Here is a 17,756-nt window from a genome sequence, read left to right as displayed (position 1 = left end):
TGCCAGTGGTACAGAATGCTTCCACCTATTTCTTTTAGTCAAAGCAAGTTGTGACACCAGCCCAGAGACAAGGAGGGAAGGGAAATAGACTCAGCCTCTTGAGGGGAGGAGTGGAAAAGAACATGTGGCCATCTTTAATCCATTGCATTCTACTATTTTCCTAATATAGTTTTGTATGACACCCATTTGTTCCCTGGAGAAGTCTTCCTGGCTCATTCTTAGCTTCTTGTTCTTACTGAAGAGGCTCCATTCTTGATTGCTTCGAGAAACTCACTGGAGGAAGATTAATCTCTAGGTGCTCAATTAATAATGCTCTTTTTAATGCATATATTTATTTTTCATGCTGGCCAGTTTTTTTCCCAATATTTGATTATAAAAAATTTCACGTACAGAAAAGCCACTCACTTTTTGTACAGAATAGTGTTTATTATATATACATTATATGTAAGAAACAAGCAATTATGTATATTCTATCCTTGGGATAGATTATATTTTTCTTTTATAATTTTAAAGTTTTAATAGTATCTTCCACTTACGACTATTAAGAATTTGTTTTTTGCAGATTGCTTGCATGAACTAGTTTGAAATTGATGTGGAAATGAAGGTACAGCATGGTACAGATTGTGTATTTTAACTCTTTTGTAGGTCATTTAAGGCCTTTTAAAAATGTTTGCTTTTGACAAAAACTATAGCAAAAGGCAATAATGATCTGATTGCCAAAGCTGGTACTCATTTTTTGTCCTTAATTTACTTAACCTCTCTGCCCTATTTGGCACTGTTGGTAACTCCCCACCTCTCTCAACTCTTCCTTCAGTCTTTTGTGCTTGCTACACTTCCTGTGTTTGCGCTCTATATTAGATTTCTGTCCTTGGCTGTCTTCTCTTTTATACTTTCTCCCTGGGCAGTCTCATCCTCTCCTGATTTTAATCATCTGTTGGTTTCTCTTTTCTAAATTTATATGTCCTGCTCAGGTTGTATCTGAGTTCCAGATTCATAATATCTAACTGCCCTGAATATCTCCAGTTAAATGTCTACACCCAACACGTCTAAAACTGAGCTCATTGCCTCTTGCATTCCCTATCTTGGTTAATAATACTACTTTCCACCCGGATACTTGAGAAATTTATCTTTGCATCCTTTCCCCTCAGCTGTATTTTTCAGTAGGGCACCAAACCTGGTACCTGAATATCTCTCTGATCTATTTTCTTCACATCTTTTTGCCACTCATTTCTTACTTGAATTATTCCAGAGGCTTCTTAAGTGGGCTTTCTGTCAGGGCATTATCTATAGTAAATCTTTTTTTGTTTTGCCCCAGTGTTTTTTTGTTTGTTTTTGTTTTTTAAATTGAGGTGTATAACATACACAGTAAAATGTGAAAACTTTAAATGTACATATCAGATTTTTACATTTTAATTCACCCACGTAACCAGTACCCACCTCAAGATCTAGAACAAATCCAGTGCCACAAAAGACTTCCTTGTACCCCTTCCCAGTTGGTACTATCCTTCCTAGGATAACCATATTCCAACTTCTGTTACCACATTGATTAGTTTGCCTGATACAGATGGAATCACACATTATGCACTCTTTATATCTTTTACAAGTCAACATTATGCCTGAGAGAATATACACTATATTTACCCATTTTGCTGTTGATGGGAATTTGGGTTGTTTCCTTTTTTTGCCTATTATGAATAGAGCTGCTTTGAACATTCATGTACATGTCTTTTGGTGGGTAGATCTAAGAACTCATTTCTGTTGGGTGAATGGATACACTTACCCCACTCACCCTATCCCCCGAACTCCCCACCTCTAGGAGTTAAATAGCTTTAGATACTGCCACATAATTTTCCAAAGTAGTTATTCTAATTTATACTGCTGGTATTGTAAAAAAGAGTTCTAATTTCTCTGCATCCTCACTAGCACTTGGTATTATCATTCTTTTTCATTTTGGCCATACTTGTGTGTAATATCATGATTGTTTTGCATACCTGTGATAGCTAATGATTTTGAACATCTTTTAATATGTTTACTGGACATCTTTTCTGAAGTATTTTTTTTTTTTTTTAGTAATGATTAGGTGTTTTTTTATTCTGGATATGGGTTCCTTGTTGGGTATGCATTAGAACTACCTCTTCCTAGTCTGTGTGACTTTTTGCTTAAGAGTAAATAAAAATTGTTTTTGAAGTAGTTTCACAATTAAAAAATTTCACACTTGCAAAGCTAGTTAAAAAAATTCCTATATGAGGTCTGCTTACATTCCCCAAATGTTAACATAGTACAGTTATAAAAATCAGGAAATTAGCATTGATTTACCAGTTGTCTCACTAATGTCCATTTTCTGGTCCAGGATCTAATCCAGGATTACGTATATGTTGCATTTAATTGTTGCTGTGTCCTTAGTTTCCTTTAACCTAGAACAGTTTCTCACTTTGTCTTTCATGTCCTTGACACTTTTGAGGAGTGCTGGCCACTTATGGTGGGCTCTTAAACCTTGGGGTTTAACTAATATTTCCTTGTGATTAAATTCAAATTATGCATTTTTGGATGCAGAAGTGACATGTGCTTCTTAGTACATTATATCAGGAAGCACACAATGTTGATTTGTCCTGTTACTAGTGATTTTAACTTTGATCACTTATCTAAGGAGGTGTCTGACAGATTTCTTCACTGAAAAGTTTACTATATTTTCCATTGCAGTTAATAAATATATCTTTTAGGGAGATACTTTGAAATTATGTAAATATTGTGTTTCTCATACTTTTGCCCCCCAGTTTTGGCGTGTATTAATGATTCTTGTTTGAAATAGTTATTATTGTGGTGTTTACCAAATGGAGATTTAAAAATTTCTGTTGGTCTTCTACATTTATAGAGGAAACAATTTATAGAAGGAACAATGGAAATTCTATTGTTTAGAATTCTATTGTTTAGAATTCTGTTGTAAAGAAGAACCCCCCATTTTCTCATGTAAATTACTTATAATTTGTTTATATCAGGATCAGTTTTTACTTTGTTGGCTATAATGCGTTACTGTTATTTATTGTGTTGCTCAAGTTGCCCACATTTGGCCATCAGGAGCCTTCCTGTTCACTCGTATTACTTTTGATGTGTCCTCTATTTTTTGAGTATTTTCTAGTTTCTAGCTCCACATTATGTTCCAGGCTTATTTGCACTTTCTCTGTCCCAGCTTTGTAATAAACAAATTTTTCTGTTGACATATGTTTTCATCTCTCTTGGGTGTATACTTAGGAGTGGAATTTCTGGGTTGTATGTAACCGTATATTTAACTATTTGAGGAACTGCCAGACTTTTCTAAAGCGAGTGTGTCATTCTGTGTTCTTACCAGCAATGTATGTGGGTTCTACTTTCTTCACATTCTCACCAATGCTTGTTATTATCTTTATTAAACATTTTTTAAATTGAGGTTTAGTTAATTTACAATATTATAGTAGTTTCAGGTGTGCAACATAGTGATTCAAAATTTTTATAGATTAGACTTCATTTATAGTTATTATAAAATATTGGCTATATCCCTTGTGCTGTACAATATATCCTTGTAGCTTATTTATTTTATACATATTAGTTTGTACCTCTTACTCCCCTACCCGTATCTTGCCACTACCCCCTTTCCCTGTTCTCACTGATAACCACTATTTTGTTCTCTATATCTTCATTTCGATTTCATTTTATTTCAGATATTTTATTTTTTATACAATAGTTCTGTCTGGATAGTTTTCATATTTTTTCATTCCTCATTATCTTCACCTGTGAGTCTGTTTATTTTTTGTTATAATTCACTGGTTTGTTGTTTAGATTCCACATATAAGTGATAACATACAGTATTTGTCTTTCTCTGCCTGACTTATTTCACTAAGCATAATACCCTCCAGGTCCAGCCACATTGTTGCAAATGGCAGAATTTCTTTCTTTCTTTTTTTTAATGGCTGAGTAGTATTCCATTTTGTGTGTGTGTGTGTGTGTGTGTGTGTGGTGTGTGTGTATCTCATGTTATCTTTATCCCTTTATCTGTTCATGGACACCTAGTTTGCTTCCATATCTTGGCTATTGTAAATAATGGTGCTATGAACACTGGGGTGTATGTATCTTTTAGAATTAGTGTTTTCATTTTCTTTGGATATGTACCCAAGAAGTGGAATTGCTGGATCATATGGTAGTTCTACTTTTAGTTTTTTGAGGAGCCTGCATGCTGTTTTCCACAGTGGTTGCAGCAATTTATGTTCCCACCAACAGTGTACAGGGTTCCTTTTTCTCCACATCCTAGCCAATATTTGTTATTTGTGGTCTCTGATTGTTATCATCTTTTTAATTATAGCGAAGGCGTGAAGTGGTATCTCATTGTGATTTTGAATTGCATTTCCTTGATGCCTACTAATATTGAGCATCTTTTCATGTGCTTATTATGCCTTCATTTTGGAAAGATTTTCGTTGGGAATTCCAGGAACAGTTTTTCTTACAGCACATTGAAGGTATCTTCCATTTTCTTCTAGCTTTCTAATGAGAAGTCTGTTGTCGTTATTATCTTGGTTTCTTTGTACATAATGTGTTGTGTTTTTTTTTTTTTCTATAGCTTTCTTTAAAATTTTCTCTTTACTACTGGTTTTCAGAAATTTGATTTTCATATGCATTGATGTGGTTTTCCTTATGCCTCTTTTGCTTGGGGTCTGTTGAGATTTTAGGTTTGTGAGTTTATGATTTTCATTAAATTTGTAAAATATTTGGCCAGAGCGTTTCTTCAAATGCTCTTTTCTCCCCCTCTCCTCCTTTCCCTTCCTCTCCTTCTGAGACTTTTATTACATATGGGTTAGTCCTCTAGGTAATATTCTACTGAAGCTCTGGTTATTTATTTGTCCAATTTTTTTTCCCTGTGCTTCATTTGATAGCTGCTGTTGTTCTGTCTTCATGTTCACTGATCTTTTCTGCAGTGTCTAATCTACAGTTAGTCACATCCAGTGTGTTTCATTTCAATTCAGTTTTTTCATATATTGTATTTTTTGTACAATAGTTCTGTCTGGATGGTTTTCATATTTTCATTTAATGCCTCATTATCTTCATATTTACCTTTATATCCTTCAGAAAAATTTTAAAAAATCTATTACATTTATTTTAAGGTCCTCGTCTGCTAATTCCATCATCTCTATCTTTACTGGGTTTGTGTTTATTGACTTTTATCTTGCTTTGGATCTATATTTTCCTGCTTCTTTGCATGCCTGTTAATTTTTATTGGATTCCAGATGCTGGATTTTATGTTGAGTGCTGAATGTTATAGTATTCCTTTAAGGAGTGTTGGACTTTGTTCTGGCATTTAGTTTTTGTGTATCATTTTGATTATTTTGAGACTGTTTATTATATTATGATGAGTTCATAATATTTTTTGCTCTGGTGCTACTTTAGCTCTGATACTAAGATGTGACTGTTTGAGGACTCTACCCAAATTCCCTTATATTATTATATCTTTCTCTGCTCTGGCTGGTGGGGATGTGAACTGTTCCAAGCTCCGTGTGAACCTGAGAACTGTTCACTGTGCTGCTTTTGAGTGTTTTTTTCTCCTGGCCTTTGGAGACTGAGCTTCCTCATGTACAAATATTACTGAGCCATATTCTTGAAGATACCTTCTGCTTATCTCCAGAGCCCTCTCTCTGTGCAGCTGCTTCCTTTCTAGTATACTGTCCTGTAAATTTTAGCTACTTTGGCCTGCTCCAACTCTCATCTCAGTCTCTTTAACTTGGCATGACTGCTGGGTTCTATTGGTTCCCCCTCCCTGTGCTGTGGCTTTGAAACCACCTTTAGGCAGTAAGCTAGGGTAGTTTTAGAGCTTAGTTCATTTGTTGTTCTCACAGGGAACACAGTCCTGTGCTACATACTGTCCTCTGTTTGAAAACTGTTTATTTCATGTTTTATCTGATTTCCTAGCTCTTTGTGTCAGGAGGGCAGTTCCATAAATAGAAGGGGAAGCAAAATTCCCCAATACCATTTAAATGAACTTAAATCTTATTGTATACTTGTCAGTATTCCAGGGTGCCTCCTCTTTCATGGAAATTTGTGACTTGAGAATTATTTGTTTCCTTTTTTAATATGTTTTGAATAATCTTTTGGACAATGGATCTGCTCTCCCACTCTTTCCTGTTATCAACAGTAATTGTATACCTTAAAAGTACTTCATAATTTATTTTCTGTTAAATCTTTTAATTTTCATTGTTTATTTTTCAGAATTCTGGTCACTTTTTTTTTTTCTATTTTCACAATTTTTTTTTTGCATTTTTTTAAAATTAGTTATCCATTGTATACATATTAGCGTATATATGTCAATCCCAATCTCCCAATGCATCACATCGGCCCCCACCCACTGCTTTCCCCCCTTGGGGTCCATACGTTTGTTCTCTACATCTGTGTCTCAATTTCTGCCCTGCAAACCGGTTCATCTGTACCATTTTTCTAGGTTCCACATATATGTGTTAAATATACAATATTTGTTTTTCATTTTCTGACTTACTTCACTCTGTATGACAGTCTCTAGATCCATCCATATCTGTACAAATGACCCAATTTCGTTCCTTTTTATGGCTGAGTAATATTCCATTGTATATATGTACCACATCTTCTTTATCCATTCATCTGTTGATGGGCATTTAGGTTGCTTCCATGTCCTGGCTATTGTAAATAGTGCTGCAATGAACATTGGGGTGCATGTGTCTTTTTGAATTATGGTTTTCTCTGGTTATGTGCCCAGTAGTGGGATTGCTGGGTCATATGGTAATTCTGTTTTCAGTTTTTTAAGGAACCTCCATACTATTCTCCATAGTGGCTGTATCAATTTACATTCCCACCAACAGTGCAAGAGGGTTCCCTTTTCTCCACACCCTCTCCAGCATTTGTTGTTTGTAGATTTTCTGATGATGCCCATTCTAACTGGTATGAGGTGATACCTCATTGTAGTTTTGATTTGCATTTCTTTAATAATCAGTGATGTTGAGCAGCTTTTCATGGGCTTCTTGGCCATCTGTATGTCTTCTTTGGAGAAATGTCTATTTAGGTCTTCTGCCCATTTTTGGATTGGGTTATTTTTTTTTAATATTGAGCTGCATGAGCTGTTTATATATTTTGGAGATTAATCCTTTGCCCGTTGATTTGTTTGCAAATATTTTCTCCCATTCTGAGGGTTGTCTTTTCGTCTTGTTTGTAGTTTCCTTTGCTGTGCAAAAGCTTTTAAGTTTCGTTAGGTCCCATTTGTTTATTTTTGTTTTTATTTCCATTACTCTAGGAGGTGGATCAAAACAGATCTTGCTGTGATTTATGTCAAAGAGTGTTCTTCTTGGGGGCTTCCCTGGTGGCGCAGTGGTTGAGAATCTGCCTGCCAATGCAGGGGACACGGGTTCGAGCCCTAGTCTGGGAAGATCCCACATGCCGCGGAGCGACTAGGCCTGTGAGCCACAATTGCTGAGCCTGCACGTCTGGAGCCTGTGCTCCGCAACAAGAGAGGCCGCGATAGTGAGAGGCCTGCGCACCACGATGAAGAGTGGCCCCCACTTGCCGCAACTAGAGAAAGCCCTTGCACAGAAACGAAGACCCAACACAGCCAAAAATAAATGAAAAAAAAAAAAAATTTTTTTCCTCTAGGAGTTTTATAGTGTCCGGTCTTGCATTTAGGTCTCTAATCCATTTTGAGTTTTTTTGTGTGTATGGTGTTAGGGAGTGTTCTAATTTCATTCTTTTACATGTAACTGTCCAGGTTTCCCAGGACCACTTATTGAAGAGACTGTATTTTCTCCATTTTATATCCTTGCCTCCTTTGTCATAGATTAGTTGACCATAGGTGTGTGGGTTTATCTCTGGGCTTTCTATCCTGTTCCACTGATTTATATTTCTGTTTTTGTGCCAGTACCGTATTGTATTGATTACTGGCTTTGTAGTATAGTCTGAAGTCAGGGAGTCTGATTCCTCCAGCTCCATTTTTTTCCCTCAAGACCGCTTTGGCTATTTGGGGTCTTTTGTGTCTCCATACAAATTTTAAGATTTTTTGTTCTAGTTCTGTAAAAAATGCCATTGGTAATTGAGTAGGGATTGCATTGAATCTGTAGATTGCTTTGGGTAGTATAGTCATTTTCACAATATTGATTCTTCCAATCAAGAACATGGTATATATCTCCATCTGTTTGTATCATCTTTAATTTCTTTCATCAGCATCTTATAGTTTTCTGCATACAGGTCTTTCGTCTCCTAGGTAGGTTTATTCCTAGGTATTTTATTCTTTTTGTTTCAATGGTAAATGGGAGTGATTCCTTAATTTCCCTTTCAGATTTGTCATCATTAGTGTATAGGAATGCAAGAGATTTTTATGCATTAATTTTGTATCCTGCAACTTTACCAAATTCATTGACTAGCTCTAGTAGTTTTCCAGTGGCATCTTTAGGACTCTATGTATAGTATCATGTCATCTGCAAACAGAGACAGTTTTACTTCTTCTTTTCCAATTTGTATTCCTTTTATTTCTTTTTCTTCTCTAATTGCCGTGGCTAGGACTTCCAAAACTATGTTGAATAATAGTGATGAGAGTGGACATCTTTGTCTTGTTCCTGATCTTAGAGGAAATGCTTTCAGTTTTTCACCATTGAGAATGATGTTTGCTCTGGGTTTGTCATATATGGCCTTTATTATGTTGAGGTAGGTTCCCTCTATGCCCACTTTCTGGAGAGTTTTTATCATAAATGGGTGTTGAATTTTGTGAAAAGCTTTTTCTGCATCTATTGAGATGATCATATGGGTTTTTTTCTTCAATTTGTTAATATGGTATATCACATTGATTGATTTGCATATATTGAAGAATCCTTGCACCCCTGGGATAAATCCCACTTGATCATGGTGTATGATGCTTGTAATGTGTTGTTGGATTCTGTTTGCTAGTATTTTGTTGAGGATTTTTGCACCTATATTCATGAGTGATATTGGTCTGTAATTTTCTTTTTTTGTAGTATCTTTGTCTGGTTTTGGTATCAGGGTGATGGTGGCCTCATAGAATGAGTTTGTGAGTGTTCCTTCCTCTACATTTGTTTGGAAGAGTTTGAGAAGGACAGGTGTTAGCTCCTCTCTAAATGTTTGATAAAATTCACCTGTGAAGCCATCTGGTCCTGGACCAGATGCCTTATGTATTGAGGTGCTCCTATGTTGGGTGCATATACATTTATAATTGTTAAATCTTCTTCTTGGATTGATTCCTGGATCATTATGTAGTGTCCTTCCTTGTCTCTTGTAACATTCTTTGTTTTAAAGTCTGTTTTATCTGATATGAGTATTGCTACTGCAGCTTTCTTTTGATTTCCATTTTCATGGAATATCTTTTTCCGTTCCCTGACTTTCAGTGTGTATGTGTCCCTAGGTCTGAAGTGGGTCTCTTGTAGACAACATATATATGGGTCTTGTTTTTGTATCCATTCAGCAAGCCTGTGTCTTTTGGTAGGAGCATTTAATCCATTCACGTTTAAGGCAGTTATCGATATGTATGTTCCTATTACCATTTTCTTAATCGTTTTGAGTTTGTTTTGTAGGTCCTTTTCTTCTCTTGTGTTTCCCACTTAGAGACATTCCTTCGGCATTTGTTGTAGGGCTGGTTTGGTGGTGCTGAATTCTTTTAGCTTTTGCTTGTCTGTAAAGCTTTTGATTTCTCCATCGAATCTGAATGAGATCCTTGCCGGGTAGAGTAATCTTGGTTGTAGTTTCTTCCCTTTCATCACTTTAAATATGTCATGCCAATCCCTTCTGGCTTGTAGAGTTTCTGCTGAGAAATCAGCTGTTAACCGTATGGGAGTTCCCTTGTATGTGATTTGTCATTTTTCCCTTGCTGCTTCAATAATTTTTCTTTGTCTTTAATTTTTGCTAATATATATATATTTTTTATTAATTAATTTATTTTTGGCTGCGTTGGGTCTTCATTTTTGTGCGAGGGCTTTCTCTAGTTGTGGCAAGTGGGGGCCACTCGTCATCGCGGTGCGCGGGCCTCTCACCATCGTGGCCTCTCTCGTTGCGGAGCACAGGCTCCAGACGCGCAGGCTCAGCAGCTGTGGCTCACGGGCCCAGCCGCTCCGCGGCACGTGGGATCTTCCCAGACCAGGGCTCGAACACGTGTCCCCTGCACTGGCAGGCAGACTCTCAACCACTGCGCCACCAGGGAAGCCCAATTTTTGCTAATTTGATTACTATGTGTCTCGGCTTGTTTCTTCTTGAGTCTTTGCTTCCTGGCCTTGGGTGACTATTTCCTTTCCCATGTTAGGGAAGTTTTCAACTATAATCTCTTCAAATATTTTCTCTGGTCCTTTCTCTCTCTCTTCTCCTTCTGGGACCCATATAATAATGCGAATGTTGTTGCGTTTAATGTTGTCCCAGAGGTCTCTTAGGCTGTCTTCATTTCTTTTCATTCTTTTTTCTTTATTCTGTTCTGCAGTAGTGAATTCCACCATTCTGTCTTCCAGGTCACTTATCTGTTCTTTTGCCTCAGTTATTCTGCTATTGATTCCTTCTAGTGTATTTCTCATTTCAATTATTGTATTGGTCATCTCTGTTTGTTTGTTCTTTAATTCTTCTAGGTCTTTGTTAAACATTTCTTGCATCTTTTCGATCTTTGCCTCCATTCTTTTTCCAAGGTCCTGGATCATGTTCGCTATAATTATTCTGAATTCTTTTTCTGGAAGGTTGCCTATCTCCACTTCATGTAGTTGTTTTTCTGGGGTTTTATCTTGTTCCTTCATCTGGTACATAGCCTTCTGCCTTTTCATCTTGTCTATCTTTCTGTGAATGTGGTTTTTGTTCCATAGGCTGCAGGATTGTAGTTCTTCTTGCTCCTGCTGTCTGTCCTCTGGTGGATGAGGCTATCTAAGAGGCTTGTGGAAGTTTCCTGATGGGAGGGACTGGTGGTGGGTAGAGCTGGGTGTTGCTCTGGTGGCCAGAGCTCAGTAAAACTTTAATCTGCCTGTCTGCTGATGGTTGGGGCTGGGTTCCCTCCCTGTTGGTTGTTTGGCCTGAGGGGACCCAACACTGGAGCCTACCCTGGCTCTTTGGTGGGGTAATGGCGGGCTCTGGGAGAGCTCACGGCAAGGAGTACTTCCCAGAACTTCTGCTGCCAGTGTCCATGTCCTCATGGTGAGACACAGCCACCCCTGCCTCTGCAGGAGACCCTCCAACACTAACAGGTAGGTGTGGCTCAGTCTTCTATGGGGTCACTGCTCTTTCCCCTGGGTCCTGATGCAGACACTACTTTGTGTGTGCCCTCCAAGAGTGGAGTCTCTGTTTCCCCCAGTCCTGTCGAAGTCCTGCAATCAAATCCCGCTAGCCTTCAAAGTCTGATTCTCTGGGAATTCCTCCTTCCGTTGCCAGACCCCCAGGTTGGGAAGCCTGAAGTGGGGCTCAGAACCTTCACTCCAGTGGGTGGACTTCTGTGGTATAAGTATTCTCTAATTTGTGAGTCACCCACCCAGCAGTTATGGGATTTGATTTTATTGTAATTGCGCCCCTCCTACTGTCTCATTGTGGTTTCTTCTTTGTCTTTGGATGTGGGGTGTCTTTTTTGGTGAGTTCCAGTGTCTTCCTGTCGATGATTTTTCAGTAGTTAGTTGTGATTCCGGTGCTCTCGCAAGAGGGAGTGAGTGCCCGTCCTTCTGCTCCACCATCTTGAACCTGAAGCCTGGTCACTGTTGCTATATCATATAATTTCAGATTTTTTTTTTTCGCTCATTTATTTATTTACTATTAACTATACACTTTTTTGGATTTCACCAGTTTTCCCGCTAATGTCCTTTTTCTTTTCCTGTATAGACCTTTTAAAGGTCATGAAAAATTTCGTTTACTTTTGAAAAGTACTATTCAGGTATTTTGTATAATGTCTGTCAATTCCAGTTTGATGTTTTCTCATGCTGTGGACTTTTTCTTTATCCATTCCTCTGTCGATAGACATTAGGGCTGCTTCTACCTTTTGGTTATTGTGAATAATGCTGCAGTGAACAGGAGTGTGCAAATATCACTTTGAGATCCTGCTTTTAATTATTTTGGGTAAATACCCTGAAGTGGGGTTGCTGGATCACATGGTAATTCTATTTTTAGTTTTTTGAGGAACCTTCATACTGTTTTCCATAGCAGCTGTACCATTTTACATTCCACCAACAGTGCACCAGAGTTCTAATTTCTCTACGTCTTGGCCAACACTGTTTTCTGTTTTTTTGATAGTGACTATCTTAATGGGTGTGAGGTGATACCTCATTGTGGTTTTGATTTACATTTTCCTGATGATTGGTGATGTTGAGCATCTTTTCATATGTTTCTTGGCTATTTGCTTATCTTCTGTGGAGAAATGTCTATTGAGGTCCTTTGCTACTTTTTAATGTTACTTTTTAAAGTTACTTTTGTTGTTGTTGTTAAGTTATAGGAGTTCTTTATACATTCTGGATATTAACTCTTTATCAGACATGTGATTTGCAATTATTTTTTTCCCATTCTGTAGGTTACCTTTCACTCTGTTGATTGTTTCTTTTGATGTGCAGTTTTTAAGTTTGATGTAGTCTCATTTTTTTTCTAATTTTGCTTTTGTTGCTTGTCCTTTTGGTGTCATATCTCAGAAATAATTGCCAAATCCAATGTTACAAAGTTTTTCCCCTACATTTCCTTCTGTGACTTTTATGGTTTTAGGCTCTACTTTTAGGTCTGTAATCCATTTTGAGTTAATTTTTGTGTATGGTGTAAGGTAAGGGTCTTCATTCCTTTGCATGTGGCTATCCAGTTTCCTCAGTGTCATTTGTTGAAGAGACTGTCTTTTCCCCATTGTGTGGTCTTGATACCCTTGTCAAAGATTATCTGACTGTATATGGGAGGATTTATTTCTGGGCTCTCTATTCTGTTCCACTGGTATATGGGTCTATCTTTATGTCAGTTCCACACTATTTGGATTACTGTAGTTTTATAATATATTTTGGTATCAGGAAAAACGCAATAGACTTTTGGGAAGAACACTGTGGAGGTGAAGTGCCTTTCTCATTGTGTCATATTGAGGAGCTATATGATAGCAACATGATTTATCACTGGTGATGTTAACCTTGATCACTTGGTTAAGGTGGTGTCTGCCAGATTTCTCCACTGTAAAATTATTCTTTTTCTTTTTGATAGGTTGTTCCTTAGAAGCAAGTCACTAAGTCCAACCCACGCTCAAGGGGAGGGGAATTAAGCTCCACCTCCTGAAGGAATGAGTATCAAAGAATTTGTGGACATTTGTTAAAATCACTGCAGTAATTAATTAATATTATGGGGGAAAGGTGTTTTGAGGCTATTTAAATATTCTGTTTCTTCTTAAAGTTTCCCCAACTAAACTTTATCACTCCTTAGTGGATTTTGCCTGCAGCAATTATTAGTGTGGTGTTCTAATGGTGGTATTCTACTTCCCTTATTCCTTTTACATTTATTATTTGGAATTCTTCTGTATGGAATGTTTTTCTTTTCCCCTACAATTAGTTATTTATTCAATCATTTATATAGTTCTATTTAGACTCAGTGAAATTTTTTTTCTTTGGGTTTTAATCCAATATTATCAGTATTTATTTTGTTGCTCAAATTGTTCAGATTTGGTCTTTGGGAGCTCCTTCAAGGTGCATCTTATGTCCTTTTTACATGCCTCCATCTTTTTTTTCCATTCTTTTTGTTTTTTCCCTTTCTTTTTTTTCCTGTCTTTTTTTTTTTTTTTTTTTTTTTCAAGCATTTCCTTACTCTCTGACACTGTAAGATATTTCAGGTTAATAGTGTATTTTTCGTGTCCCAGCCTTGTCTCCAGAGAGCCTTGGTTTCTTTTATCGAAGAATGGTATTTAGCAACTAAGATCTGGGCTCTAGATGTGATCCCACTGCTGGGGTGTTACTTCTTTTAAGCCCTCTCACCTGATAGAATTAGGAAAAATATGTGGTTATACTAACCCATGTATACACACATTGGTATTTATTCCTGTCATTTTTTTTTTTCTGTATCTAGCAGATAGATACTTTTTAACAGTTTAGTTATGTCTAAATTCAAAACATTTCGAAAGAACATTCTACTTTTTTCCATGCTTTTGGTTGTGTGTTGTATGAATGGTTAATTCAGAATGCTGGGGGAGTTTGCACTGGTATCCTGACTTCCCTATACATGTTGTAATTTTGCATAAGGTTTTAGATAAAACATATTCAGTCAGATTTACTTATTACAGTAAAATATATAATTTCAAAAATAAAGTATTTAGGTCTTAAGTGGAGGGGGCATACATTAAGTCTAGCCACTGTTTTCTTTAATGATATCATTGCTGAAATAATATTTATGTAAACTTGTTCTTGCATAAGAGAGATCCCTACAATTTTGAATCTTATACTTTCAAGCTTCAGTAATAACCTTATAAGGGATCTGAATGTGTGTGTGTGTGTGTGTGTGTGTGTGTGTGTAAAATCTTCATTTCACAAAAAGCCTTATGGGCTTTACCACTCCAATTTAAGCCAAAACTTTAAAATTCTTTGCTTTTGCAAGTCTTTTCTTTAATAGATTTGAATAGATCAAAATGTCTTAACTTGCCGCTAAAGGCTGTACTAATAATCCTCAGAAAATTTTCTTTTTTCCTTCTTCCTTTTTACTTTTTTGTACTTACAAAGCTATTGGAAGGTACAGATGACTTGGATTTTATGAAATTTAAAATCATGTCCAAGATGAGGTGATCTGTGAAAATGGAGATGTCTTCCATGTTTAGTTTGACTGCATGTAAGAATTTTTTTAGCCTAAGAGATAATGGGGCTTTCTTTTCTATATTTTTACTGTATAATATGTTTTAAGGGATAAACGTTTTTCTTTAGTATGAAATATATTTTTGTCCAGGTAGGCAGTCAAAAATGCAGTACTTAATAAAACCAATAAATTTGAAAATAACTCCATGAACTCCCTATGGACTTTTTATATTGCAATTACTGTGACTGTGGTAATAGCAACGAGCAGTTTTTTATCTACAGTATACAAAAATACAACTGCACTTTTTTTGTCCCCCAAGAAAGGCACAAATGTCTTGTAAGTGGATTAATTAATATATTTAAATTTTCCTTGAAGTATTTTTATTGTACCATTATTTTGTAATATTTTTGTTGCAGATATGCAATATTTTAGTTACATTTTATTTTTTTTATTTTTTATTTTTATTTGTTGGCTGCACTGCACAGCTTCTGGGATCTTAGTTCCCTGACCAGGGATTGAATCCGCGCCCTTGGCAGTGAAAGCGCGGAATTGTAACCACTGGACCACCAGGGAATTCCCTTTACTTACATTTTCGGTAAATAAGGACTTGTGGATTGTTCTGGCAACCTAAGTATCACTTTTTATTTTTTATTTTTTTGTAGTGTGGGGAATAAGGTATGGAGCGTATTACTCTCCAGTTCATTTACTTCAGTACACTTTTGTAGTTCTCCCTTTTGCGAGCAATATCCTGAGGGGAAAACTGGTCGTGTTCTTGAGGTCCATCCTCCAAGTCTTCTCCTAATTCTTGGCTGGGTTCCCTGTACTCCAGCATCAGCTTACATGAGTATAAAGCCTGGATTCTTGGCCGCCTTACTTTGCCTAGAATGGGCGAATGTCCCATTTCCAGATTCTTAGCCCCTTCAAACAGATACTTTCTGTATTCCGCATTTAAATGGCTTTTCTAGTTCTGGGTGAGAGTTCTAGTCTGCTGTTAGCTTTTGCATCTCACCCAGAAGCAGAATTTCCTCCCTCCACCAGTTGACTTGTTAGAGAAATCTGGATGTTTGTCTTACAGAATTTTCCAAAGTCCAAATTTTCTTAATTGCATCTACGTGGTGTCATTTAGTATGTTCTCCTGTCCTCTGTATTTTCTGTTACGTGATAGTAATATCTAAAGGCTTGATCAGGTAAGTTTCAGATAATTTTTGATCATGTAATTTTTTATGTCAGGAGTACTTGAAAGATGGTGTACATAATTGTTAGGAGGTACTTTTTGGGGGGGAGACAGTTAATGATCACTGGTGATAATTACCCAATTCATTAGTTCCTTAGTGGTTACAAAATGGTGGTATTCTAAGTTTTTTATTCTTTTTTCATTTATTGGCTGGAATATGTCTATGAGAGAATCTTTTCTTCATCAACTCTTTGTTACTCTAAAAATGCAGTTTATATAAGAAAGACACAATGAATGTTTTACTCAACGGTTGTCAGAAGAATCTATCAATCACCTAGCATCATTAAAAGGTAGCCAGAGAGGGGTTTTTTTTTTCTTTTTTTTGATTTTGTCTTGTTGAGGATTATTAACAACTCATGGATATGAAGTTATTTGATTTGTTATAGTCCATTGTAGCTATCCTTAAAGGTGCTCAGATTGACCCATCTTTGGCCTGTGGGCCTATTCAGATTGGCTCCAGAGTGCTTTTGATAGGACTCTATGGCCTTCAGTAGGTTCCTTGTTTTCCCTTGGGGAAAAATTGTTTGAGATTCATCTTGTATACTTCTGGTCCCAGACCTGGAACTAGTAATTTCTCCAAGAAGTCCTCGTTATTTTTAATGGACATGGCATTTAAAAATCATAATTTGAATGTGAGTTTTCTTTTTAAAAATTATCTGCCTTATTGTATATATTAATTTTTAAAATTGTATTAATCTTCAGTGTCTTTCTTGAAATAGATGGACTATAACTTGATAAATATACAGACTATTTTAAATTAAGTACTATGACATTTATCTTAACAGGATTGAAAAGAAAAGCTATCTCCATAGGAACTAGTAATTTCCTCTTAATTATCATTCCTGGAGTTCTGGGATTGTTACCAGGCTCTTAGAGGTTACCAATATAAATTCTACAACAGTCAGTATTATTCAATGAGTTGTTAGCTGAGTTAAAATACTGGGGCCTACACCAAATCTGGAAAGAGGCCTGGTAGTGCATGCCTTTAAATTCTCAGCTGAGTCTGCTATAGGCAAGCATTTGAAAGCTACTGATTTGACCATTGGTACTCTAAGTAACCAGTAATGATTTAAATGGCTGTTTTTGGAAACTTTTCTACTTTAATCCCAAATATTTAGTCTGAATGTGATATAAGAGCAACATCTTAAAGACCTATGGGCAAGTTCAAGTTAATATATCATTGCCAAACAATCCTTCTCACCAGTAGTATTTAGGTAAGCCTCCCTTGTTGCCTTTTGTTCATTACTATTTTATTTTATTTTATTTTTAGAGGGTGTCGTAGAGATGGCTTTTTAAAAAATTTTTTATTTATTTTTGGCTGCGTTGGGTCTTAGTTGTGGTGCGCAGGCTCTTCGTTGTAGTGCGCGGGCTTCTCTCTAGTTGTGGCGTGTGGGTTTTCTCTTCTCTAGTTGTGGTGTACTGGCTCCGGGGCGTGTGGGCTCTGTAGTTGTGGCGTGCGGGTTCCAGAGCGCGTGGGCTCTGTAGTTTGCGGCTTGCGGGTTCTAGCTGAGGCGTGCGAGCTCAGTAGTTGTGGCGTGCCGGCTTAGTTGCCCTGTGGCATGTGGGATCTTAGTTCCCTGACCAGGGATTGAACCCGTGTCCCCTGCATTGTAAGGCGGATTCTTTACCACTGGACCAACAGGGAAGTCCCTGTTCATTACTCTTTTAAAAGGGTCTCAGAGTTGAAAAAAAAAAAGGACTGGTTCTCTGATTTAAAATTCAGTCAGATGAACTAACTGTAGCAAGTATAAACTTCTGATGAATATAGGGTTAGATCTCATCTGATAGACAT

General features: G+C 36.9%; 1 protein-coding gene across 1 annotated transcript in view; it reads left to right on the top strand.

Annotated features, from left to right (window-relative positions):
* Positions 1–17,756, top strand: part of OLA1 (Obg like ATPase 1) — a 172,620-nt gene that overhangs the window by 7,293 nt on the left and 147,571 nt on the right. The gene's annotated exons all lie outside the window — the stretch shown is intronic.

The sequence above is a fragment of the Balaenoptera musculus genome, chromosome 7, assembly GCF_009873245.2.
Source record: "Balaenoptera musculus isolate JJ_BM4_2016_0621 chromosome 7, mBalMus1.pri.v3, whole genome shotgun sequence".
Lineage (NCBI taxonomy): Eukaryota > Metazoa > Chordata > Mammalia > Artiodactyla > Balaenopteridae > Balaenoptera > Balaenoptera musculus.
Note: the sequence above shows the minus strand (reverse complement) of the source record. Positions and strands in the feature narration are given on the sequence as shown.